At 43.1% G+C, this 21,244-nt stretch overlaps 2 protein-coding genes across 2 annotated transcripts in view; one reads left to right on the plus strand and one right to left on the minus strand.

Moving 5' to 3' along the window:
- The window catches only part of LOC132542404 (zinc finger protein 14-like), a 72,583-nt gene that overhangs the window by 44,321 nt on the left and 7,018 nt on the right, over window positions 1–21,244 (minus strand). The window lies entirely within an intron of this gene.
- LOC132542430 (zinc finger protein 709-like) overlaps window positions 2,270–21,244 on the plus strand; it is a 159,282-nt gene continuing 140,307 nt past the window's right edge. Inside the window, exon 1 of the mRNA XM_060205044.1 lies at window positions 2,270–2,524. The gene's annotated coding sequence lies outside the window, so the exon portion shown is untranslated. The remainder of the gene's footprint in view (window positions 2,525–21,244) is intronic.

The raw sequence follows: 21,244 nt of genomic DNA on the forward strand, positions 1-21,244 counted from the left end.
TTTTATTGTTGTAGTTATTATTGTTGTTGTCATTGTTGGATAGGACAGAGAGAAATGGAGAGAGGAGGGGAAGACAGAGAGGAGGAGAGAAAGATAGACACCTGCAGACCTGCTTCACCGCCTCTGAAGGGATGCCCCTGCAGGTGGGGAGCCGGGATTCAAACCGGGATCCTTATGCTGGTCCTTGTGCTTTGCGCCACCTGCGCTTAACCCACTGTGCTATAGCCCGACTCCCACCAGGTGATTCTTATCAGAGGGAAACTGGCATCTATCAGGGCTGATTTACGGTGGGGTTCTCATCTAACCTGGGCATGAGTTTTCGGGCTTACAAGATGATCCTTTCTCTTTCTTCCATGGTAAAAAGAATCTGTAAAAGCTGCTGGCAGTCGTCCCAGGTTGGCTGATGGGTAAACACAACAGAATCTAACAGGTCAATGAGTGCTGCTGGTTTTTCTGAAAACTTACAGTTCTGCATTTTCCAATTATAAAGGTCACTAGTGAAAAATGGCCAGTACTGCATCAATTGTTCGCCATTCTCATTCAGGGGTTCTATGGCTTGGAGGGGCAGGGCCACTGAATTGGGGGGTTCTCTGGGATGTACGGGCTCTCAAATGAGTAGGGCTCTATAAGTCCTGGCCTGCTGCCGGGGTTTCCTGTGGGACTGGGGGAGGTTGAGGTTGGTAGGGAGGAGAGTACTCTAGGAGGTTTTCTTCTATTTCTGTACTCTTGTGGGACTCAACTAAACTGATATTGCTTCCCCTGCCATGAGAAAGTTGTAATCTCTCTAGAGTCTGGTGCTAAAGGTATGGCAAATAACATGTCAGGTAAGTCTATGGTGGCTAGTCATTTAGGTGAAGCCTTCCTAATTCTTAGAAATATAACTTCTACATCTGGTGATTGTCCTGGCATCTTTCCTGTTCTTTCACGAACTCTTCTATAGTCCACTGTCATCCTCCATTGCCGCAGACCACTCAGTGGACAAGCAGCAGGAGGGTCAGGGGTCTTGAAGGCAACTTCCCAGGTGGGTCAGGAGTCGGTTTGGGAGAACAGATAGACACCACACTCTATTGGAGGGTGAATCTGGACTCGTTTTAATAGTGAAACTGCATTAGCTTTTATACTTTTTTCAGGTTATATTCAGGTTGTCTAAGCAACCAGCTCATAAAGAAGTAACAATAGTCTTGTGGCTTTGGCAGGCTACATGTTATTCCCCCATAACTGTAAAGAATGGGTACAATACTTTGTATCGTTCTGTTCTCAGGGGAGGTCATACCCAGAATTGTTTTAGACTTTTGCTGAGGGCTATCTCTACCATTAATCTTCTATGGGGGCGTACAGATCTTTGCCTAGTCGTGGACCACTGGTCATCTAGGTCTGGTACAGTTTAACTATTAATCTTTCTTTGTTTCAATATGTCAACTTGTACCTGGGAGGCTTCAATCTCTGTATTGTTTCTATGAGGGGCAAGTCATAACATGACTTGTTTTGTCCGTCTATGCTGACCCACCTTCTCCACTTTCATAATGTAACTTTCAAATTTGCTCCTGTGTAAGGGAGAGGGGGTGCTTCTGACTCTCCATTCCCACCAGGCACTGCCAAAGCATTATTAATCAATTGTGACAGTATAATTGTTTGTAGCAATAATGGGGGGAGAATGCGTCGACCCATTCCCGTCCTTCTGCCCAGCTTCTTTGAAGTCTGAATGCAAGTCCAGAGGAGATGACTTTGTCAGTCCCTCTGGTGGTCGTGACGGGGCGGCGCACTCCATTTCCCATTGGGCTTCTGAACTGGCCATATTGGGCTGTTATAGTTAAAGCTCTGAGTAGGTTCTGTAACTCCTTCCTTTAGCATGATCTGAATCGTTTCACTAATCTCTTCCACTCCTCCCTTAATTGGGTACTGATTTCTGAAGCTAGGTTCTGTGCGTGGTCACTTAATATCAAGTATATTTACAGTGGCTAGGCCACATGGAATTGCTTTAGCAATTCTCTTCATACATAAAAACTCCAGGAATATCTTACGTATTTCTCCTATACCTAAAATAGTTTCTGGTGCATTACAACATGCAAATCTAACTCTAAATTGCTTCTCATAACTCTCAACTACTGAATATACTGTGGGTGCCTTAATCTCTCCTTAGGCTGGTCTATGAGCTTTGTGCCATGTGTGCTTAACATGCTGCACTACCACCCAACTCCTGTTATAGTAGATTTTTGTGAATGCTTTTGTTGAAGAAAAATTAAAATGTTGGAAAGAGATGTCAGTCGTGTTTGTGGGCTTTGTCATGGTCCTAATAGGCAGGATAACTCACTAAATGTTCCCATAACCTCTTCTGTTTACATTGCACAGCTAGTATATTCTATCTTGTATTCACTACTGTGTCTCCCATCTAGGTCCCATACTGTCCAGTGAAGAGGCTGTGCTGATAGATTTAAACAGAGTCTCAAGCTATTGCTGTGATTGATCTTCCATTTTCTGGCCTGAAAGACATTCAGGGAAAGCAGAAGAGATGGCAGTTTCTTGGGTAAGTGACTTGCCCCACATCAGTCTTTCTTTTTCCTCTTGAAAAATTTGTCCTTTAATTGATACATGTTTAATTTACTGTTTCTGTTTTTCCCATCATATTTCTTTTTTTTTAATAATTTTTTTAGATTTTATTTATTTATGAGAAAGATAGGGGGAGAGAGAAAGAACCAGACATCATTCTGGTACATGGGATTGAACTGCCAGGGATTGAACTCAGGACCTCATGCTTGAGAGTCTAGTGCCTTAGCCACTGCTCATGCCCATCATATTTCTGTATCTCTGTTTCTTTCTCTCTTTTTCTGCCAGGGCACTGCTCATCCCTGGCTTATGGTCAGTGATTAGAACCTAGAACCTGAGAGCCTCTGGCAGACACTTTATGTTATCTTCCCCTCCCTTGTATTGCTCTTTTCACTTAATCTTTTCTTCTTTTATTCTTTAAAAATCTTTTATTCTTTAAAAATCTCTTTAGATTTCTATAAATATTTATTTTCCCTTTTATTGCCTTTGTTTTTTATTATTGTTGTAGTTATTATTGTTGTTGTTGTCATTGTTAGATAGGTCAGAGAGAAGTGGAGAGAGGAGGGGAAGACAGAGAAGGGGAGAGAAAGACAGTCACCTGCAAACCTGCTTCACTGCATGTGAAGTGACTACCTTGCAGGTTGGGAGCCGGAGGCTTGAACCAGGATCCTTATGCCTGTCGTTGCTCTTTGCACCATGTGCACTTAATGCACTGTGCTACCGCCCAACTCCCTATTATTTCATTATTATTTATATAACGGAAGCACAAATCTATAGGATAACAGGGGAACAACTCCCCACACTTCCAACCACCAGATCTCCATATTCCATCCCCTACCCTTATGTCGTTCCTTGTGCTTGCACCACGTGCACTTAACCTACTGTGCTACCACCTGACTCCCTTCATCCCCTACCCTGATAGCTCTCCTATTTTTTATCCCTCTGGGAGTATGGACCCAGTATCATTTGTGGGGTCTTGAAGGTGGAAGTTCTGGCTTCTGTAATTGCTTCCACACTGAACATGGGTGTTGACAGGTAAGTCCATACTCCCAACCTGTCTCAATATTTACCTAATTGGACTGTGCTTTGGGGAAGTAGGACTCATTTATTTTACATTTTTTAATGTATTTTATTTTATTTTTACTTTTTTAAACTTGATTTTAAAATTTTTTAATTGTATTTATCTATTTATTTGGATAGAGACAGCTAGAAATGGAGAGTGAAGGGTGGGATAGAGAGTAAGAGACACAGACAGACACCTGAAGCACTGCTTCACCACTCGTGAAGTTTTCCCCTGCAGGTGGGGACCGGGGACTTGAACCTAGGTCCATGAGCACTGTAATATGTGCGCTAAACCAGGTGCACCACAACCCAGCACCTTTACATTTATTTATTTATTTATTTATTTATTTTTCAATATTTATGTATTTATTCGCTCTTGTTGCCCTTGTTTTTTCTTTAAATTTATTTTAATGAAGGAGTGAGAGGAAGAGAGATTGACCAGAGTACTGCTCAACTCTGGCTTATAGTGATGCTGGGGAATGAAAGCCTCAAGTATGGAAGTACTGTGCTTGATCACTATGCTCTCTGCCCAGCCACTTACTCTTCAAACTCTTACTTTCCAATTAGGATTATCACTGGGACTCTGTGTCAACATTCTTGAATGTCATGTTAGATATAGATACAGAGATAACTAGATACAAGAAATGGGGGCGGGGTGAAGCACATTCAATTGAGACTTCCCTCTACAGCTGTTGGAGAGATGGGTCTTGAACCCATCTGGGATCTCTCAGGTGATCATTTGTGGTCTCTACTTGGTATGCCCCCAGAAAGCGCCTGTGAAATAATATTTGAATACCAAAATATAACTCGTGTTGTAAAGTGCAACTTTGTCATACCGAGATATTGAGTTTCAAGCCCTGACAACACAGATAAACATGAAAGGGGGGGGGAAACTTCATGAGTCTTCCTCTGATGTCTTTTTTCTCTCTAATCTTCTAAGAAAGACAAGACACCTGCAGACCTTTTTCACCACTTGTGAAGCAACTCTCCTACAGCTGGGGAGTCAGAGGGGGGATCAGACTCGGTTCCTTACACTGGACCTTCTGCTTTGCACCACCTGCACTTAACCCACTGCACTACCGCCCAACTCCCAAGAGCTATTTTTAATTGCCCTGTGACTAAACATCTTCTTGGTTAAAGAGACTATAAATTTCTTTCTGCACATTTGCTGTGGTTACTTATGTTACCCTACTGAGTTGTGTGAGAACATATATTGTTCTTTAGGCCTTTGACATATAGCATGTAAATATGTTTTCTTAATTTTTTTTACTGTATCCCTTTTGTTGTCCTTGTTTTATTGTTGTTGTAGTTGTTGCTGTCATTGATTTTGGACAGGAGAGAAAAATGGAGAGAAGGGGAGAGAAAGATAGACACCTAAACACCTGCTTTACCACCTATGATGTGACTCCCCTGCAGGTAGAAAGCCAGGGGCTCAAACTGGAATCATTCAACCTGTCCTTACACTTTGCGCCATGTGTGCTTAACCTGCTGTGCTACTTCCCGACTCCCAAACCCAGCCCCTTATTACCAACTTTTAAACTTTACTTTTGATTCAAGATTTAAGTAAAAAAAAAATTGTTATTGGATAGAGACAGAGATAAATAGAGAGAAAGGGGCAGATAGGGAGGAAGAGAGACACCTTCAGACCTATTTCACTGCCTGTGAAGCGACTTCCCTACAGGTGGAGAGCTGGCGTCTTGAACTGGGATCCTAACCAGTTCTTGCACTTTGCAATGTGAGCTTAACCCACTGCACTACGGTCTGACTCCCTGGAGATCATTTATAATTTTGAATATTTGTGATTTTTTTCAGTCTGCATTTTTAGTGAATCTATTGATAATATCTGATTTTGTGGCTTATTAAGTAAAATAATCTCCTGCATCTTGATCATAGAATCAATTACAGTTTTATGCATTAAAATGTCATTAATTAATTGTTCATTATTTTACAGTAATACAGCAGTGAAAATCTCTGAGGGCAAAAAAATCAGAATGGTAGAAAATCTCAAGAATGTGAAGCATACAACAAATTATTCACTTATTATAGTAATCTTCAAAAACATGAAAGAATTTACAGTGGAGAGAAACCCTATGAATGTAAACTATGTAGTAAAACATTCAGTTGTTCCAGTAGTCTTTGGGCACATAAAAGAATTCACAGTGGAGAGAAACCCTATGAATGTAAAAATGTAGTAAAACATTCAGGCAATACAGTAGTCTTAAGGAACATGAAAGAACTCACAGTGGAGAGAAACCCTATAAATGTAAACAATGTAGTAAAACATTCAGTTGTTCATGTCATTTTCGGGCAATGAAAGAATTCCTAGTGGAGAGAAACCCTATGAGTGTAGTAAAACATAAAGTTCTTCCAATAATCTTCAGACACATGAAAGAATTTACTGTGGAGGGAAACCCTATGAATGTAAATTTGTAGTAAAACATTCAGGCAATCCAGTAATCTTTGGTCACATGAAAGAACTCACAGTGCATAGAAACTCTGTGAATGTAAACTGTGTAGTAAAACATTCACTTTCTCCAGTAATCTTCGGACACATGAAATAATTCATAATAAAAACCCTATGAATGTAAACAATGTAGTAAAACATTTGGGCATTTCAGTAGTCTTCAGGAACATGAACAAACTCACAGTGGAAAGAAACTTTATGGATGTATACAGTGTAGTAAAACAGTCAGGATATACAGAAGTCTTCAGACACATGAAAGAACTCACAGTGGAGAGAAACCCTATGAATGTAAACTGTAGAAAAACATTCAGTTATTCCAGTAGTCTTCAGACACATGAAAGAATTCACAGTGGAGAGAAACTTTTTTTTCTCTTTTTTATTTAAGAAAGGATTAATTAACAAAACCATAGGGTAGGAGGGGTACAACCCCACACAATTCCCACCGCCCAATCTCCATATCCCACCCCCTCCCCCGATATCTTTCCCATTCTCTATCCCTCTGGGAGTATGGACCCAGCGTCATTGTGGGTTGCAGAAGGTAGAAGGTCTGGCTTCTGTAATTGCTTCCCCGCTGAACATGGGCGTTGACTGGTCGGTCCATACTCCCAGTCTGCCTCTCTCTTTCCCTAGTAGGGTGGGTCTCTGGGGAAGCTGAGCTAGTGGAGAGAAACTTGATGAATGTAAACAGTGTCGTAAAACATTCAGTTGTTCCAGTAGTCTTCAGACACATGAAAGAATTCATAGTACAGAGAAACCTTATGAATGTAAACAATGAAGTAAAGCATTCATGGGATCTAGTTCTCTTCAGTTAAATGATAGAACTCACAGTGGAGAGGAGGAAACCTCATGAATGTAAACAATGTAGTCAAACATTCATTTAAGTGAGTGTTCTTTGGAGACATAAAAGATCTCACAGAGGAGAGAAACCCAGTGAAAGTAAATAGCAAAACATGGATTCAAGCCAGTCATCTTTGTCAAAATGAAATAACTCACAATGGAGAGAAATTTGGTCAATGCAAGCAGTGTTGAAAACATTCTGTCATTCTGGTCCTCTCTTTGGACATGAAAGGATTCACAGTGAAACCAAACCACAAGAAAGTCATAAAGCTTTCAGATTTCCACTAATTTTCAAGCACATGAAAATATTCACAATGGAAATCAATCTTTTGAGTATAAACTCTACTAAAGATTAGAGAGAGAGATGCAACCTGAGACATGATGCAGAGAATTGTGCTTCAATATAATAGTGTAAGCCTCTGCACTACATGGGCTAGAGATATGTTCTGTTTTTATTGTCTCTCTATCTCTTCTTCTTGTGTTAATATATAAGTAAATATATCTAAATAATTGTAGGGAGTCAGAGGGCCATGTGAACCTATACCTCTGAATATTCTATAAATATACAGAATATGAGTAAGTACTTTGATTCTTTATCATAAATTCTAATATATGAAAAAATCTACTTGGTACTGAGAACTTCCTGATGTCAACAATGCTTAGATGTATTCAAATCAATAACACATTTTTGCACATATAAAATCCCTGGCATTATAAAAACAATTCTTATTGTGTAGACATTGTAGAATTACTTTACAGACCTAGTAAGGTACTTGTACTAGTGAGACCAGTGAATGTAAAACAGTGGAATAACAATGGATGCTACAATATGTGAATCTTTATTTTCTTTTTGCATAAATTGTAACTGTCTAGTTCAAAAGTATATATTTGTTGTAAATTAACTTAAAAAGCGAGTATGGGAGTTGGGCTGCTTGTGGCGCGTATAGAAGAATTCACAGCGGGAGCTGGGAACTGGTTTAATCAATACACGGTTTACTAGGGTGAAACAGGTAAAAGTCAAAATAAGCAATTATCATCAAGGGTATGTGTACACTAGGTCTATAAAGTCTGAATATGGTTATCAAATTTTAGTCCCATAAGATAAACAATTATAAACTCTGGTAAAGGTTGCTCATGGCTGTAGAGGGGTCTAAAAGTTTGCCGGCTTGCAGAGTCACACGTGCTCAGTTCCCTGGAGAAGTAGATATGGTGGATGGATGCTTGGAGCACCTCCACTGAGAGGCATCTGACCAGGAGAAGAAGCCGCAGGCAAAGAGACCCCAGAGTTCCGGCTGCTGACCTTTTAAGTCTATTCAGCCTACCCACAATGCTTTGCACACCACCAGTCTGGATTCACCTACAGTCCACCAGGTGCCTGTGTAGATCACTGCACACTCTGTCAGGCTTCTGTCGCCAAAGCTGATGTCACCACTGTGTCAGGGCATATAGTGTCACCACACATATTCTCTCTAAATTTCTCTTTGTATACTTTGTATTTAAAATACTTTTATTTTATTTGGTAAGCCAGAGGGACAATATTTTTAATTCACCTTCATATTAGCTATTGGGATCAAGCAAAAACTACTAAAGTCATGGACCTCTAGGAACCTGAAATAGACTCCTAGCTTCTTCGCCCCCCCCCCCCCCCGAAAGACCCCAGTTTCATCTGAGGGCAGTTCCTGGGTTCAGGTTCCCTCTAGGCTTGAATGTTATGTCTGATTCTTTAATAAATTCTCCTAAATTCCTAGCTTGTCCGTCTATAAACACCTGAGTCATTTTTTTCAATCCTCAGTTCACCAAAATCACTGACAAAATACCACAGCGCATACCACAGAAAAGTGTATGTGCCTTTCCCGGGCCACAGACCCGACCAGACCTCCAGGTGGTACAGAAAGAGGAGAGTGGAGGTGAGAGGAGGCACGGCCTCCCACATGCAAAGTTTGAGCCCTCTCCAAAGCTCCGGAATCTCCCTTAGGGCTTAGACCCCTCCTGAGGTCCAGGGGCCTTAACCTTAGAAGCTTCCCGGTGAGCTCCCAGGGGCTGCAGGCAGCATCACCTTCATTTCCCTTCAAGCAAGTACAATCTTTATAATCTCAGATTGGTCACTTTGTTTGTAATTAAAAATATATTTATATAGATCTCTATTTATTTATTGGATAGAGACAGCCAGAAAATGAGAGAGAAGGGGAAGGTAGAGAGGAGAGAGACAGAGAGACACCTGCAGCCAGGTTTCACCACTCAGAGCATTTTTCTCCTGCAGGTGGTGACCAGGAAATTGAACCTGGGTCCTTGTGCATTTTAACATGTGCCCTCAACCAGGTGTGCCACCAGCCGACCACAAATTGGTCACTTTATACCATTTCACATTCCAGTGGTTTCCCAGATCCCCCTCAACTCTCTTCCTTCCCAAATTCTCAGTTCACACAGACTAATGACTCATTGAGGCAGGTAGTCCAAAAAATGGTGTTATTAGGATGAATGATGACAGTTCCTGGTGACACAAACATTTGCTCTTCTTTATTTTTGAGACAGATGCAGAGAGAGACAGACACAGAAACACCAGAGCACTGCACAGCTCTGGCTTATTGTGGTGTAGGGGATTGAACCTGGGACTTTGGAGCCTCAGGCATGAGACTCTCTCTGCATAACCATTATGCTATCTTGTTGTTGCGGCGATCTGGTGTCGGGCTGCACCGCGGAGAAGAGAGCGGACATCCAGAGCAAAGGGGTACACAAATCTTTATAATATGATGGGGGGGAGGTTTGGTTCAGACCACGTGGAGCCAGCCGGCAATGGCCGACCACGGGGGGAGAGCAGGGAGCGAGACCTCAGAGAGGGAGAGCCGAGAGCCCAGAGAGAGAGAGGGGAGGGGTGAGGGGGCTTTTTATTGGGCGACAACCAGGGGTGACGTGTAGGGCCAGGATTGGTTGAAAGGGGGCACTCTAGGATTTAGCGGGGCATAGAAAAACCTGGGGGCGGAGCCAGCATCAGAATAAGTCCTCAGCAACACTATCTAACCCGGATGCTGAGGACTTATTCTGATGCAGTCTCTGCCCCAGGTTTTACCATGCCCCACGAAATCCTAGCAGTACCCCCTTCAACCAATCCTGTCCCCACGTCACCCCTGGTTGTTGCCCAATAAAAGCTCTCCCACTTCCCCCCCATCTGGGCTCTCTCTCTCGGCACCCCCCCCTCCCTCTTGCTCTTGACCAGTGGTGAGGTCATGGGGATGGCCATTGTCAGCTGACTCCATGTGGCCTGAGCCACCCCCTCCTGATCCAAAAATAAAGATTTGTGTACCCCACTTGCTCTGGACCGCCTCTCTTCTCTGCAGCGAAGCCCAACACCTGGTGCCCAACGTGTCCCGCACTCAGTCCCCACTGGGTGGCATTGCCTGAGGTCCCCAGAATTCGCTCAGGAACAGGTAAGTGGACCCGCATTTCCCCCTCAATGGGACTTTTTCCATTTTATGAGGAGGTGTCCCAGACATTATATCCTTCTCTCCTCAGACAGGTTGTCAATCTCAGAGACGCTTTAATTTTTGCTACACCGTGGGTTCTCATGGCTATATTTGCTACTTACAAGATATGTACAAGGTGTTCTGCCACGAGGTTAAGCGACCTTGAGGCTGAGATACAAGAGTTAAAGCATATGTGCACAAAACTTAAATGCCCTAAATGATCAGCAGTTAGCCCCGAAACTTCTGTCCCCACAGACACGTACATGTGTTCAGCCGCTCCTCCTTTGACCCTGCCCCCAGCTGACCCCATTGCCATGGTTTCGGCTTCCCCTGAGGCTTCCGCTTCTATGACTCCTCCCCCAGTTTCGGCTTCCCCTGAGGTTTCTGCTTCTTCGACTCCTCCCCCTGCTGATACCTCATCATTAAGAGACCTTGTGGCTGAGATACAGCAGTTAAAGGATATGTTTTCAGCGTTTAGAGACCTTAAACCTTTTGCAGTCTGTCCCAAGAGCTCCGTCCCTGTAGATACGCGCTCAGTTTCCCCTGTAGCCACTACAGCAGCTTCCACTTCTGTAACTAATTCCCCTGCGTCATCAGACCAAGCCCACACCTTCCCAGTAAATGTGGCCCCAATAGACAAAACCCTCAGGTGTGGCACCCATACTCCTCCAAAGAGGAGGAATTAACGCTCCATGGACCAAGTCCATTTTAAGGAGTTTTTACCAGCACCTAAACACCCCCAGGACTGAAAAGACCTGGCTTGTTCTGCACTACCAGACCCCCTCTATCTACAATGGAAGGCATGCTTCCATGACGAATGCTCTAGACAATCGCAGGAAAATAGTCACAAACAGCTAGAATGGAATTTTGATGCATTGTTTGGAACAGGAGAGTTTGAAACTGGAACTCAGCAGGCATAAGCTAAGTTTCCAACTGGTTATTTTGAACAGGTATGCATCTGTGCAACACAAGCTTGGGAAAGGGTAACCCCAACCACAGTGGAGTCATCAGTCCCCATTAACTCTCTTCACCAAGTCACTGATGAATCCTTAGCAAATTTCATCTCACGGGGGGGGGGGCAACCTTAGAGAGAAAGATTTATAATCCTGAAGTCCGCTTTCTCCTCCTGCATTCTATTGTTTGGGATAGCATAGTTCCACAATTCCATCAGGCATGCCTTAGTCTTAAACACCTACACCCAGATAATTGGATTTTAGTGACACAGGAACTTACATCAGGCTCTTAGGGGGCACCCACTACAACACAGGTTTATGCAGTTACCCCATGTAATCAAAATGGGGCCTGCTTTCAGTGTGGTCACCAAGGGCATTGGCGTAACCAATGTCCAGATAAGCTGCGACCACGCCTCCAGTCAGGACAACCCCGCCTCCAGTCAGGGAGCCAGAAGCCACGGACAATTTGTCCCAGATGTCATAGAGGGTTTTATTGGAAGAGAGATTGTTGGTCCAAATTTCATAAAGATGGCACGCCCCTGAATGGTACAAATTCGGGGCCTGAGATTTTGTAGACCACTCCTGTTTTAGAATGCAGTCATCCTACTATGACAGTAAGGATTGGCAATATTCCTTTTAAATTTTTGATAGACATGGGGACAGAAAAGATGATTTTAAGGCAAGAAGAGGTTCCCCAAGATTGGGAACTCCTCCCTGGACCCAATATACATGGAGTAGGAGGGGTGACCCAATCATTTCTCACACGAGATTCACTCATGTGGGAAGACCCAGAAGGTTCTACCGGACACTTCCACCCTTTGGTAGCTGATATTAGCACCAACCTACTGGGCAGGGATCTTCTGGAATGTCTTGATGTTAGGATATCCACAGATGCTTCTGCAGAGCGTAATACTCGTTCCCGAGAGACCAAGTCTAATCAGCACCCCCAATACTAAATGTCACTGTTCGTAGCTAAACACCCCGCTTAAGCTGGCTTTCTAATGAGCCTAATAATCTGGGTGGAACAGTGGCCTTTGCCTAGGGATAAGCTAGAAATTTTAAAAGAGCTCGTCCGAGAGCAGTTGTCCTTGGGACACATTCTTCATTCTCGAAGCCCATGGAATACTCCTGTCTTTGTGATTAAAAAGCGCTCGGGAAAATGGCACCTCCTCCAAGATCTCCGTGTGGTTAATAAAACCATGCAGGTCTGGGGCTCCCTCCAAAGGGGTTTGCCTCTTGCTTCTGCAATTCCCACGGGGATTCCAATCATAGCTATTGATATACAAGATTGTTTTTTCTCTATTCCCTTGCATCCACAAGATTGTAAATGTTTTGCCTTCTCTGTTCCTTCTGTTAATAACGCCAGCCCTGCTGACAGATTTGAATGGGCAGTGCTGCCCCAGGGTATGGCCAATAGTCCTACAATTTGTCAGGAGGCTGTTAAATCTGCTCTTATCCCATATATCAATAAGGGCATTAATGTTTTTCATTATACAGATGATATTTTAATATGGGGAAAATCAGATACAGATCTCTGTGCCTTACATGATTTTCTCATTCCTGCATTAAAGAAAAGTGGCCTTAATGTAGCTCCTGAGAAGATACAGCTAATTCCTCCAATATCTTTCTTAGGTTCAGAGATTTCTTTAACGCAAATTCGCCCCTTGAAATCTAATGTCACCTTTCCTTCTAGCCTTACTCTTGCTTCTTTACAAAGTTTTCTAGGAAATTTAAATTGGCTTAGGCAGTATCTCTATCTGCCTACAAGCTGCCTCCAACCACTGTTTGACCTGTTAAAAGAAAACAAACAGCCCTCCTCAAAATGTAAGTTAACTCCCAAGGCCTCCTCGGCACTGGAAAGGGTTAACCAGGCCCTCCAGCACATGCAGCTTGTTCGATTCTCTCTCTCCTCTCTGGTAAACCTTCTAATCTTCAACTCCACCCCCACAGTAGTAGGGGCATTGTGGCAGATCCATGGGGTTCTTCAGTGGCTTCACATGCCAGTAGGAGGAACTCCAAGACTCCTCACTGAGATAGACACGTTAGCATTCATGGTTCGCCAAGGGAGAAATAGGTCTGTGCAGGTCTTAGGGAAAGAACTGGATTTAATTATTCTGCCCTTTTCTCTCACAGATACAGAGTGGCTCATACGCCATCATTCCCGCTTTGCCATAAACTTCATGGGGTTTCCAGGACAAATAGATAACCATTTTCCTTCCAATAAATTGATAGCTTCTTTACCTCTTTTGCCTCTACTAGCACCTAAACTTTTCTCTCGAGATTCCATTCCTTCTGCTCCTACAGTCTTCACTGATGGTGGAAAAAAGGGAGATGCTGCCCTTATATATTACCCAGACAAACAATCTCCTAAACCTCTCTTTACTGAGCTTCCTGAGAATTCCCCTCAGTACAAAGAACTTTATGCTGTTTTCCTTGCATTAAAAGCTGTACCAGAATCCTTCAACCTTTTTTCTGACAGTGTGTATACTGTTAACTTACTTCCATGACTTGCTCGTTCCTATGTGAAAATTGATGACAACCCACTTTCCCCTCTTTTGATTCAAATCGCCTCTATGCTCTCTTCTCGAACCTAACCACTATATATTCAGCACCTTCGTTCCCACAGCCCTCTTCCTGGTGCCCTGTCCGAAGGGAATGCTGCAGCTGACCGCCTTGCCTCCACAGGAGCTCTTCTAGTCTTTGTCTCTGATCCTGCTGACTTTCATTCCCTAACCCATGTTAATCTTAAAGGCCTTTGAGCTCGATTTCCTGATGTTCCATTACCACAATTAAAACATATCCTAGCTACATGCTCTTCCTGTGCAAGTCTCATAAAAACACCTGCTATTCAGACTCTTGGTGTTAACCCCCTAGGCTTAAAAGCTAATGCTATTTGGCAAATTGATGTCACCCACATACCAAACTTTGGCAAACAAAAATATGTGTTTGTCTCAATTGATACCTCTTCTAAATTTATGTGGGCAACAGCTCAGACAGGAGAAAGCTCTAAAAAGTTTATAAGCCATATGCTCTCCTGTTTTGCTGTGATGGGCTTACCTCTTCAAGTGAAAAGTGACCGTGGACCAGTGTTTACCAGCAAACAATTTAAAGATTTTTGTTCCCTCTGGAATATTTCTCATACCACAGGCATTCCCTATAATCCACAGGGACAAGCCATTGTTGAGAGGGCCCATCAAACCCTTAAGGCTCAATTAAATAAAGATAAAAGGAGGAATGTACCCCCCCAATATCCAGCTAGCAAAAGCCTTAACTATGTTAAATCTCTTTAATATTTACAATAACTCGGACTTACCTCCTATTATTCTTCACTGGCAAACACCATCTACTCTCCCATCTATTAAGGTCAAATGGAAAGTCCCACTTGATAAAATTTGGACAGGGCCTGACCCTCTATTGACCATGGGAAGAGGTTTTACATGCATTTTCCCACATAATTACTCAAACCTGTCTGGGTTCCTGCCCGCCATGTCCGACAATACCCTCATGATGGCACTGTTATCCCTGAAGAACTAGAAATAATACAAGAGGACTAGATGCAGGCTACATCCCAGGATCCATAATATGACATGGCAGAACCTACAAAAGTTGACTCACAGAGCCCTCTCTCCTACACCTTCTCTGAATGTCTTATGTTTTGACTGGCCAGTTGTGTTTTGTGAGTGAGTGTGTTGAATGACCAAAAATTTTTGTATGACCCATCTGCTCAGAGTACTCTAAATGTTAAAACCATTGTCACTAACATGCGTTAACTCTCTAAGTAACCTGAGTCTGCTTATAGTCCAAAGTCAATTATAGTAAACCTCTAACTTGTTACAAGTTTTATTGTTTTTCACAAGTAAGTAATTACAACTATCAAGCCTTCATATGAGGAATCATCTGTTCATATGGTAAGGTATTAAACTGTAAGAAGTTCCTCTATATCCAACTTATGTGAATTAACAACATTCACATATTCTTGTACACTTAACTGTTGTATCTTGTCTTGCCACCATAAGCCATGCCTTTGTCAGCCAACAATTTAAAGATGTTTCCCTTTATAACATCACCCATGCCACAGACATCCTTTACTACCCCCAAAGACAAATGGCTGTTCCCCTGGACATCACATCCACTGACTGCTTCCCTTAGACTTAAGATATGATCCTACCTCTTCATACCAATGGATACATTCCCCCTTCCTTACCTGTCTACCCTTAGTTGTGGGACCCTAGTTTGTTTTACTTCTTCTGCTCACAATAGGTTCTATAATTCTTTTTTTCAACATTTTAATTTATTTATAAATGAGAAAGAGAGGAGGAAAGAGAAAGAACCAGATATCTTTCTGGTACATGTGCTGCCAGGGATCGAACTTGGGACCTCACACTTGAGAGTCTAACGCCTTATCCACTGCGACACCTCCCAGACCATGGTCCTATAATTCTTAACAAGCTCATGGCCTTTTGCGGCAACATATTGATGCCATAAAGATGCAACCTATACAAACTCACTATCATAGGCTGGACATGGCAGAATATTGAGTTGCTGTGGAGGATTTGCCCCCCTCCATCAGAACGTCCACCATGTAGAGAGCTGGCTAGCCAATGACGGGTAAGAGGAAACTAGCGCTATCCAGTCAACCTAAGACAGGGCACCTGGTACTACTGGGCAAAAATGACCAGGTGTTCAAATGACGGGTAAGACGGAAGGTTGATCCCCAGCCTAAGACAGGCACAGTCCACCCTGCCACAAAACAAAGTCTGACAAACATCAAAACATGATATAAGACAGGGGACATGTGGGGAGCCACATGTGCCCTCAAGGTTGCTATTGGCATGGCCATAGAGTTTATGCTAAAAGATAGTTCCTGGGAATCAGGCGGTGGCACAGCGCGTTTAGCGCAGGTGGCGCTAAGTGCAAGAACTGGCTTGAGGATCCCAGTTTGAGCCCCCGGCTCCTCACCTGCAGGGGAATCACTTCACGGGCGGTGAAGTAGGTCTACAGGTGTCTTTCTCTCCCCCTGTTTTCCCCTCCTTTCTCCATTTCTCTCTGTTCTATCCAACGACCACAATATCAGTAATAACAACAATATAATTACAACAATAAAACAACTAGTGCAACAAAAGGCAAGATACAAAGAAAAGGGATAAGATAGTTCCGACTTCCCTACACCTTAGAGTCTTTGTTAAAAGATAAGTTCTTTTTCCCCATGAATCACCCAGGACCTTCCAGATAACAGCTGACTACCATGACAAATAATATAAAATATAATCATAAATGAATAGGAAAGATACATCCCCCAATACTCAGTTGGTCAAGGCACCAAACCTCTTTTTCTATAAAGCATTCAAATCAGATGCCCTGCTAACCACGAGAAGCAGATTGCTTGTGTTTCTTCGACAGGAATCCCAGAAAAAAACATCTGGACCCCTGCACACCCTGACATCACCCACTAGATGGCACGACTACAGTGGCACCCCCCCCCCAAAACCCTAGATGTCACCTGACGCGATCTGAAGAACCTGATTCACAGACTCCAAGGACAGAACCTTTTTACTGCCTGTATGCCTTTCCTGCTTTTGCTTTGACCTGTCACGTTTTGGCAGTTTGAGCTCACTTTCTACAGAAAAGCAGAATTCCAGAGGCTGACCTTCCTCATGCAGCATTTCATCCCCTGCCATTTCTCCCCCTAGTCACCTACTTTGGACTGAGACTTTTATCGGACTTGCTGGTATACCCTTTGGACACTTTAGACAATTTTACAGCAGCTTTCTTCCCTTCATGATGCTGGTTTTTCATAGACTTTATACACTGACTAGTTCACAGTAGTTCACAGACTTTATACACTGTTGCCCTGGGCATTAGATAAAAGGAAAGGGGGAGATGCTGGGGAATTGTGCAGATGCATTCACATCTGCCATGTTTTCCCCTCAGGCTACTAGTTCCCATGAGAGTTGGGACATTCTGGGAGTGCCTGTTCCACCATGTTATGCACTCAGGGCATTGTCTATATCCCCGCGATATTTGGAGTGCTTTGGTTACTCCTCCCTCCTCCCATTCTCACGAGAGTTATCATCCCATCCTGGAGTGCTATGGTTACTCCTCCCCCTTCCCATTCTTGTGAAAGCTACTCCTATATAAGCCCTTCGTTTTCTGCATCTCTCTCTCTTGCCAGCGCTCCACTCCGGTGTTCAGACGCAGGAAAGGTTACTATGTGAGGTGGCCATTTTCGCTGTCTCCATGTGGCCCAACCTGCTTCTCTAGCACCCAACTCTGAGGTGCCAGTGCAAATAAAGATTTGTGTTTCCTCTTTGCTCCGGAACCCTCCTCTCTCTCTTCTCCATGGCCTGCGCTCAACAACAACCCAGGTTTTCATAGATGGACAAGCTAGAAATTTAGGTGAATTTATTAAAGAATCAGACACAATATTCAAGCCTAGAAGGAACCTGAACCTAGGAACTGCCCTCAGATGAAACTGGGGTCTTTGGAGTTGGGGGGAAGTAGCCAGGAGTCTATTTCAGGTTTCTAGAGGTCCATGACTTTAGTAGTTTTTGCTTGATCCCAATAGCTAATATGAAGGTGAATTAAAAATATTGTCTGGGAAGATGGTGTCAGATCTGAGAATAGGAATAGAAAGCTAGATTAGGGCAGACAGTAGCTTCCAAATATGAGGAAAATATATAAATACCATTAACTGGAAACCCTATTGATCTGACCCATGTCTTTTCATATTTAGCACAGGAGCCTGTGTGACCTCTGTTTCCTAATTTCATCTGCTCTACTTCTACCTTTGGGTTCCTGTTTATTAATCATTTCTGTCCTGCTTTATATCTTATCACCTTTAGCACCAAGTTACAGATGCGACCATGAGGCCATCCTGACTTCCCTGGGCAGGTGACCTCACCAAATGTGTCCCAGAACCTCACTTTCCAAGATCCCTGCCCCACCACAGAAAGACAGAAAGAGGCTAGGGGTGTGGCTCCACCTGTTAACACCCATGTCCAGTGGAGAAGCAATTGCATAAGCGAGAACACCCACCTTCTGAACCCATAAAGATCTTTGGTCCATACTCCCAAAGGGATAAAAAAAAAATAGGAAAGCGGGAGTCAGGGTGCCAGCACAGTGGGTTAAGTGCACGTGGCGCAAAGTGCAATGACAGGCAAAAGGATCCCAGTTCGAGCCCCCGGCTCCCCCCTTGCCGGGGAATTGCTTCATAGGCAGTGAAGCAGGTCTGCATGTGTCTATCTTTCTCTCCCTCTCTCTGTCTTCCCCTCCTCCCTCCATCTCTGTCTGTCCTATCCAACAATGATGACATCAATAACAACAACAATAACTACAATGGCAATAAAAAGACAACAAAGGCAACAAAAGGGAAAAATAAATAAATACAAATAGGAAAGATTCCAATGGAGGGGATGCGACAGGGAACTCTAGTGGTGGGAACTGTCTGGAATTGTACCCCTATGATTTTACAATCTTTTTCATCATTATTTAATTATTAGAAACAAACAACAGTCCTCATAATGTTCTGAGAGAACTGCTCGAGTCCTGGGTCCTGGTGGAGAGATTTTATACACTGTATGTGGGAGGGGGATCTACAGTGAATATTTTAAACAGTCTACAAAGTGAAGTAAGACAAACATAACATGCCACCTAACTAGCTGTTATCTATAATTGAGGAAACCCAACATCTCTCTTCTCTCTCATCCTTTTTTCCTTCCCCCTTCTTTTTTTCTTTCCTTCCTTTTCTTCCTCCCCCTCTCTTTATCTTTCTATCATTTCTTCCTTCCCTCCCCTCCCTATATTTATCCCTTCCTTTCTTTTTTCCCCTACTTTCTTTGCTCCCTCACTCCTTTCCTTCCTTCCTTGCCACCAGGGTCATTTCTGAGGCTTGGTACCTACATGATTAATCCCCACTCCTGGTAATCATTTTTTCATTTTCCTTTTTTATTATTTTTCTGAGACCCCTCCGCCATGGGCAATCTTTATCTACCCTGCCAGCTATTAAGGTCAAATGGAAAGACCCGCTCTATAAAATTTGGAAAGGGCCTGACCCCCTATTGACCATGGGGAGGGGTTTTGCATGTGTGTTTCCACAGAATTACTCAAAACCTGTCTGGCTTCCTGTCCACCAATACCTGCATGATGGCACTGCTATCCCTGAGGAACAAGAAACACTGCAAAAGGACTGGCTGCAGGACGCACCTCAGGACCCATAATACGACATGGCGGAATCTGAAAAGTCTGGTTCACAGAGCCCTCTCCCCCCTTCTCTGAATATCTTATGCTATGACTGCCCAGTTGTGTTTTGTGAGTGAGTTGAATAACTAAAAAAAAATTTTTGAGTGACTTGAAGGACCAAAAATTTTTGTATGACCCATTTTGCTCAGAGTACTCTGAAACTTAAATGAATTTATATAAAAATGCTGGATGCAATGCTCCCAGAGGGAGAGAGAATGGAAAAGCTATTGGGAAAGGGGGTGGGATATGGAGATTGGGTGGTGGGAATTGTGTGGAGTTGTACCCCTCCTACCCTATGGTTTTGTTAATTAATCCTTTCTTAAATAAAAAAAATTTTTTTAAAAAATGCTGGATGCAGACATGGTTTCTGGAGCCATCCAGAAATAGTCCAAAAAATTGTTTTTTCCTCTTTTGATTTTTTGGCTACTTAAAACAATTATAATTGAGTTATCAATTATAGTTAACTTCTAACTCATTAAAAGTTTTTTTGTCTTCACAAGTAATTGACTACAACTTTGTCAAAGCCTTCACATGAAGAAGCATCTGCTCATATGGTAAGATATTAAACTATATAAGAAGTTCCCCCATATACAACTTATGTAAATTAACAACATTCACATATTTTTCTACACTTAACTGGTGTATCCCATTTTGCCACTATGGCCTGCCTTTGTCAGCCAACAATTTAAAGACTTTTTCCATTTATAACATCACCCATACCACAGACATACCTTACAACCCCCAAAGACAAACGGTTGTTGAAAAGGCCCGCCAAATGCCTAGTCCGAATTAAGTAAAGAAAACAGGGGGATATATTCCCCCAATATTCATTTGGGTAAGGGACAAACTACATTAAACCTCCTTTAATATTTATAAAAATTAGAACCAGATGGCCTGCTATCCATGGGAAGCAAAATTGTGTGTGTTTCCTTCACAGAAATCCCCAGAAAACCATCTGAACCCCTGAACACTCTGACGTCACCCACTAGATGGCACAACTACAGTGGCACCCCCCTGAAACCCATGATGTGACCTGACACAATTTGAAGAACCTGATTCACAGAGGCCAAGGACAGAACTTTCTTACTGCCTTTCTCTCGCCCATCACTATCTGCCCTTCCTGCCTCTGCTTCAACTGTCACATTTTGGCCATTTCAGCTCACTCACTACAGAGAAGCAAAGTTCCAGTGGCTGTCCTCCCCCATTGAGATAGACGTGCAGCATTTCTTCCCGTGGTCATTGGCATTGGACTGACACTTCTATCAGACTTGCTGGTACACCTTTGGACACTCCCTTTACACTGCTGACATTGTCAAGGACTGACTGTAAAAGTCCTGAGACTCTGCAATGCCAGATCATCCCTCTCGCCCCTCAGCCTATCAGGCCTGCATTCCTCCACCTAACAGGCAGCGCCCACTTTCTGCGCATCAGGCAGCCCCTCTCTACCTACTGGGCCTCTCTTCAGTCTCATGTTGTCCCTTGCTACTCTTATTTATTTCTCTTTGTCTTATTCCAGTTCTTTTAAAAACGCCTTCACAATATCACAATATCATACTATACCCATTAGATAAAAAGAAAGGGGGTGATGTTGGGCCTTAAAGCCAGCACCCTTGCTCTGCTTACATAATCATTGTTTTGCCTGAAAGAGCCCCACCACGTTATCCCCTCAGGATATTGCAAATTCA

This window comes from Erinaceus europaeus, chromosome 13 (genome assembly GCF_950295315.1).
Source record: "Erinaceus europaeus chromosome 13, mEriEur2.1, whole genome shotgun sequence".
Classification (NCBI taxonomy): domain Eukaryota; kingdom Metazoa; phylum Chordata; class Mammalia; order Eulipotyphla; family Erinaceidae; genus Erinaceus; species Erinaceus europaeus.